Below are 7,222 nucleotides of genomic sequence, written 5' to 3' on the forward strand. Positions count from 1 at the left end.
AGCGGCTAGGGGCGGGGCCCGAGGCAGGGGCTTGAGGGGCGGGGCCTGCTCGGGCGAGAGGCGGGGCCGGACCAGGGCAGCCTGCTCCGCCCCCTCCGCGCCCCCTGCCGACCGCTCCCGGGACCCGCCGCCCCCACAGGTCGTCTCCACAGGCCCGGGTCTTAGCATCTGTCTATTTCGCTAGGACACAATTTGTGTTATTTTGGTTTCTATGTTCACTTTTTAAAATCTTTATCCTTATCCTTCAAGAATGTAAGTGACCTTCAGGAGGCCCGGTACCGTGTCTTTCTTGCCCTACATTGTGTCGTCAGCATCTGAAGCAGCGTTGGGCATTTAGTAGTTGCACGATAAACAATCGGGGAGTGGATGAATGCGTGCACAAATGCAGGAAAAAAAGAAGAAACTACTTGGACGGTCCTCTGGGATGCCAGAACAGGGATGCACAATTCCATCTGGTAAGGCTTCCTGGAGAAAAGATGTTTGAGGAGAAACGGAAGTGCCAGCAGGACTTATCCCTAATGGGGAACCGTGCTGTACGGAGAGACCAGATTGTGCAGAGGCCTGGAAACCAGAAAGAACAAGCTCCACAAAAAAAGGAAACTGTCGCCTGAAGGGAGGAAAATAACACGAGGAGATAAGCCTGGGGAAGGACAAGTCAGACAAGGCTTGTGAACCTGATAACAGGGTTGGTCTTTTTTGCTGAGCCCTAAAGGCCAAAGGAAGCCTAGGGTGGGACGGGAGTCACAAAACTGGAGCCTGTGATCCAGGCTTTGAAGTAATCAGGGCAGGTAGCTGCCCTGGATTATTGGGAGGGGCTGCAGAGATGGAGAAGTGGACTCAGGAAGGGAGTGATTGGTAGGCGGAAGCAACTGCGCCTGGGATGAGGACCGGTGGTGAGTGGGTGGAGCCCTTCCCTGCGGGCAGCCGAGGAGTGCAGTTAGTTGGAGGGGAGATCAGTTGAGTTTCTGCTGCCCTTGAGGACATCCGGTTGGAGAGGGTTTGGTGCCCTCCAAGAAGGGCAAATCCTTAGGGTGCTGCATAAGTGTCCCCTCACCCATTCAAAGAACTGCTGCTAGAGACTGAGTGGCCCCTGGCCTACTGATCTGCATGGTCTGGCCTCCACTGCACTTGGCAATGCTTTCCAGAGGCCAAACAAGTGCAAACCCTCAGGAGCCACTGAGTAGAACCTAGCACAGGGACAGAGCCGGGGAATGGACTCACAGCCATGACAGCATGTCACGGCCTAATGTGGGAACGCTCTGGGACAAGCTGAGGGCCCTTGCTGCACTGGGCTGAGCTGCCTAATACTATAGCCACTGGCCACATGTGGCACCTTCAATTTCAATTAATTAAAATTAAATTTTCAGTTCCTCAGTCACACTAGCCACATTTCAAGTGTTCAATAGCTGTGGGTGGCTTAGCAGCTACCACACTGGACAACACAAATACAGAACATTTCCATGTCACAGGAAGTTCTGCAAGGCACAAGAACAGTGACAGCTCCCATGTACCCCCGGGCACAAGCCGGATGCGACCAGCCAGTCTAGTCCTCACACAAGCCCCACGAGGCAAGCTCCATGGTCTCATTCTGGAGATAAAGACTCAAGGCTCAGATATCTCTCCCAAGGAGTGACAGAGGCAGGACTTGATCCTGGACCGTGCACTTCCCAGATCCTTGACGTTGCAGGGTTAGTTCCCCCAGGAAGCTGAGGCCCGAAGAGCTTGTCAGAAGGCGGAGGAGAGAAGGGCCCTGTTACGGGCTGAATTGTGTCCCTCCCCACTCCCCACCTCCCCAGCATTCATATGGTGAAGTCCTAACCCTCTGGTTTCGGATTAAAGAGGCCATTCGGATGGGCCCTCATCCAGTATGGCTGGTGTCCTTATTTATAAAACCAAGAAATTTGAATACAGGCACAATGGGAAGACCATATGAAAACATGGGGAGAAGGCGGCCACCACACACCGAGAGGTCCTAGAAGAAACTGACTGCTGACACAGTTGATTTCAGACTTCTGGCCTCCAGAATTGTAAGAAAGTAAATTTCTGTTGTCTGCAGTACTTCCTTATAGCAGCTGGAGGAGACTAATATGGGCACAAAGAAAGGATGTCCTGATCCCCACAGAAATCGGTCATCTTGTATCAATTAATTACAATACAGTGCGATACATGAGTGCTAACACCTGTGGGAGGGGGCTGTACAGGAGAGAAAGAGTTAACTCTGTCGGGGTCAGGGGAGGCTCTCCAGAAGAGTCACCCCCACGGGGCTAGGAGATTTCAATAGAAAGACAAGGGGAAGGCCGGTGAGCGAGGTGGTGGGGAGTCTGGGAGGGTGAGCAGCTGTGGAAGGACCCAGAGCCTCCTCTGTCCTGTCCTCAGAAGCAAGGACGTTATCTCAAGGACAGAACCACAGAAGGGCGTTTGAAAAGCAGAAGAGCTAATGCATCTGGGCGGAGAATGATCCAGAAGAGAAAAGACTCGAAACAGGACATAAGAAAGAGATTTACCAAGCCAGGCAATGCTGCTTTGGGCCAGAGCCAAGGTGGTAGTCATGGAGGTGGAGAGAGGAGATGACAGACAGAAGGTGGAGAGTGGAGAAGACACAACCAAGGAAGGAAGAAAAGGGACAGCTGCTCCTACCCAAGAAATCAGGGAGCAGGACAAGTCAGGATGCCTCCCAGATATGGGGCTCCCAGGGGGCGATGCCCCACTGAGTACAAGCAGGCCTAGAGGAGATGAAGGAGATGAACTTGGTTTTGAACAAACTGAGTTGGAGGTGCCTGTGTGTGCTGTTGCCTATACCTGTTAGAAGCTCAGGGGACATCTGGACTCCAGAACCCATCATTTTAAAGGCAAAAAGCTAGGGGCATGAACATGAGTCAAGTGAAAGATGGGAGGTAGATACTGTCGCTGGGTGAGAGTACGAGGTGTGATCAGACAATATGGTACGTGTTTAAATTTAAAAATTTATTACAGTAAAAGACACATTAATCCCCCTCAAAATACTCCCCCTCGCTTCGAACACATTTATCTCATTGTTCTTGCCACTTTCTGAAGCAGTTCTGGAAGTCCTCTTTCGTGAGTCTTTAGTTGTGCTGTCATGGCTGCCTCAATGTCCTGAATCATTTTGACTTTGGGGAAGAGCCAAAAGTCACATAGTGCCAGATCCAGTGAATAAGGTGGATCAGGACACACCGTAATGTTTTTACTTGACAGAAATTGCCGTACCAGAAGTGACGGAACGTTGTCATGATGGAGGATGATTTATGGCACACTTTAAAACACACCTTCTCTCAACCATAGCTCACACCCGACTGACTGCACCAACAAGCTGAAACTTGTCACATGCTGTTACTAAGTTTCAATGCGCTGCTTCCCATATTGAAGATCCCTGCCTTTCCGTTGGATGGCACTCGGCAGCAACATTCACCATATTTTGTGATCACAATGGAAAGGCTCTGTGTCACACATCGCTTCTGGTACAGCAACTTCTGTCAAATAAAAACATTATGGTGTGTCCTCCTCCCCCTTATTCACCGGATCTGGCACCGTGCTACTTCTGGCTCTTCCCCAAAGTCAAAATGATTCAGGACATCGAGGCAGCCACCACAGTGTATATTTGCAATTCTGAAGAAAAGCACTAGAAATTGTCACAGCCAAAAGGAGCCTAAGGAGCCATGACAACCAAATGTCATGTGGGATCCTGGAACAGAAAAAGAACATTAGATAAAAAGTAAGGAAATCTCTGAAGAATGGCCTCGTTTAATATGTCCACACTGATTTATTAAGTGTGGCAAATGTACCCCGTAATGTAAGACATTAGTAATGCAGAAAGTGGGTGTGGGGGAACTGGACTATCTTGGCAACTTTTCTGAAAATCTAAAACTATCTGAAAATTAAAAGTGTCTTTTTAAACAGTGTATTAGGCTTGGTAAGAATTATATTATGTTCCGAAATCAGAGAAGCATAACGCTGAGTTATTTCTCTGATGAGCAAAGAAGCCTTTATGTTCTATGGTGACTGCGGAGTGTGGTTCCCTTGGAGATCTCCCCGGAAGTGGCCGGCCTGCGAGGGCACATTCTCTACAGGGCCTCTTTGGGGCGTGAGTCACGCTGTGAATCACCTCTAACAACATGCTGCTCCCTGAGTTTACCCCACCTTAAGGGCACATCACGGTGGCAGTAATGACACATTTCACATCCTACCTAATCCTTCTCAACTTGTCAACAGGGAAGCACACCTTCTGTCAAAAAGAACCGCTTCCCGTTAGAATAGGAAATCGATGCACTTGAAAAGGAGCGGGGGCGGGGTTGGGGGGGTAGGCAGGGCGCCAGATAATCCTATTCTACCCTGAACTTATGATTGACATTTGGAGCGAGACATTTCTTCACCGTGTGTGACATTGTTTCCCTGGCTCCCAGGCATTGTGACAACCCCAACCAGCCCCATATATGTCTAAATGGGCCCAACTCCCCATCTACCCCACCCCCAAGGATCAGGAAACCAAACCATTAGGGCTGTGACATCAGACTGGGGAGAGTAATGAAAAATGGTGAAGGAGCAGGAAAACAGACACTCGCAAAAGAAGTTAATTGTTTGCACATGTGATAAAATTGTAGCGAACTAAATACACACACGAATACACATCAAACTGGGGAAATCTGAGTAAGAAGGGTGGATTGTACTGTCAAATCCTGGTTGGGGTAGCATACTACAGTTTTGCAGGATGTTACAGGATCTCTCTGTATTGCTTCTTACAACCACATGTGAGTCTATAACGATCTCAATAAAATTTTCAATTTAAAATAAAAAAGAACTTTAGGGTAGCCATTGTAGAATCATGCGTGCTAATCTCCCCCCTCTGCCCCTCCAAACTCTCATACACTTGTTCGGCATCAGAAGGTGAGGAAAGTTCTCATTCTGTGGACTCAGAGAAGCCAGAATTCAAGTCTTGACTAGCTGTGTGAACTCAGGTAAGGTACACAACCTCTCTGAACTGCGATTTCCTCATCTAACAAGTGGAATGACAGGGCTGACTCATAAGCCTGGTTGGAATGATGACATGTAATATGGAAAGTGCCCAGCACAAGGCAGGTGCTCAAGAAATAGCAGGGATCCCTCCTTCTCCAGCCCTCTGTTTGCGGGTTGCAGAACTTTGTCCCAGGTTCCCAGCTGCCACCACTTTTCCCGCGCAGCACCCTCACCTCCTTTGTACCGTTTATTCCACGCATCCACCTGGAAAACCCTGGGCCGTACATCCGACCTGCTCAGGGACATCCTGCCTCCTGACACCAGGCACACAGCCACGTGTGCAGGCCCAGCCGAGGCAAAGCTCCACATCCTGTTCGGGCTGGCTGGCTGGCTGCTCACTTCTGCTCCCACCCCCACACCCTCCCAGGGTGGCCAGCTGTAAGCCATAAACTCGCCAGCACCTGGAAATCCGAGAGTCCGGGGTTTTGATACCAAAATAACCTGGAGGGCAAGGGCTGTTCTGACCTCTGGTCTCCCGGGGAATGGCCGTCCAGCTCTTCTCTCCAGCTCTCCCACCCACAGTTCCAAAGGTCAGGCCTATTAACGTCCATCCTGACTTAGGATGTCCTGGGGTCAGGCAATGCAGGAACCAACAGGCTGGTCCGCTTGCCGGGCGCTGCCCAGCAGACTCCCGGGTGCCCGGCTCGCCCAGGATCTCCAGCAGGAGCCAACCACAGCTGGCCTCTGGGCTTGGCAGGGTGGGCTCAGGGGGAGGGCTCAGAGCTCCAGAGCAGCAGGTCACCCTGTGCGTCCCTCTCCTGAGTATCCTGAGAGAGGGGCATGGGCTGGACTGGTCACGTGCTGTTCCTTCAGCACTGGAGAAAAAAATGAAGGAACTGTCTGACCCTGCAAACCCACAGGCCATAGGCACAGTCTTCTGCCTGCATCATCATCGTCATCATCACCCCTCTAGAAATGAATCTTCCTCCCGTCAATATCAGAATGCCTCAAACTCCACACACACGTCCGGACCTTGCTTTGTGTCTGTGGGCTCCCATCCATGGTCCCCACATGGAGCCTCTGGTCTAAATCCCAGTCCCCAGGACACAAACCAGCCTGGCCTCCTGCGGAACAACCCCAGCTGTGGGGGCCTTGATGTGCATGGAATCCACGCAGCTATACCACTTTCTGCCACCTTTCCTGGCGCTGGAGGCCTGACCCCAAGTGTGCACCCCACACACGACCCCCCCATTCACCCTCCAACCTCCTGTGAGTAGGCTGAACTGTGCAGAACTCTCCAAAACCCTTTTATCCTGCTCCTTGAAGCACGGACCAGAGACTACACATCCCCAAGCCCCTCTGTGACCACCATGAGCCGTTCAGTCTGTCTGCATGGGTAGCAGGCCCCCGGGCTGGTGGGTACCATGGGCCAGGAAGGGGACTCCGTGAAGGACGGGGGCCCTGGCCTCAGCTGGGTCTCCTTCCTCCCCTCCACAGCTCCCTTCCTCCCTGACACAGAGCACTCGCTCTCTCACCCTTCTAAGCCCAACCCCCATCAAGACACTGACCACCACGCCCATCCGGCACAAAGGAACCCCCTCTTCTGAAACCACCCATTCCTCGGGCTGGGCTGTGCTCCTGCTGGGCACGGGGCACTGCTCCACCTGACAAAGCCGGCCTGTCAGATTCTCCCACCCAGCAACGGCACACTGGAACCAGGGACACAGAGACTGGGAGCATTGGGGCGAATGGCCGCCCCAGAGTGCGGGACCTTGCGCTCCAGGGCGGGGAGCCCTGGAGACTCTCCGATTTCTGCACACCCCAGGCTCCGAGCTCAGGTGCTTCCTTCAATTCAGTTCTCTTAGCCACTCCAAGTTCCTTCCAATGCATTCTTTTCCTCCCCCTTAAACCAGCCAAATCTGATTTTGTTGCCTCCATTCAACGGAAACTTAACCACCAACCCACAGTTCAAACTGGGACTGGCCCCCAAAGTTGAATCAGTGATAAGGTGTGTGTGGCCCACATTTGTCCTCTGCCTGGTTGATTTCAGGAGGCTCTTTTGGGGCTCTGGGGACAAGACTGGTCAGGCCATCAGAAACGCTGCACCCTCCCATGTTTCCAGGCACCCCTTACGCGGGGCCCTGGAGAAAGCCCAGTGAGGACACAGCCCCAAGGCTGAGCACGTAATTTTCGGACGCCTTCTCACCTCGAAGGGCCAGTGCTGCTCCGTGAGGCTGGCCTCCTTTCTAGAGAC

This window comes from Rhinolophus ferrumequinum, chromosome 8 (assembly GCF_004115265.2).
Source record: "Rhinolophus ferrumequinum isolate MPI-CBG mRhiFer1 chromosome 8, mRhiFer1_v1.p, whole genome shotgun sequence".
NCBI classification, from domain to species: domain Eukaryota; kingdom Metazoa; phylum Chordata; class Mammalia; order Chiroptera; family Rhinolophidae; genus Rhinolophus; species Rhinolophus ferrumequinum.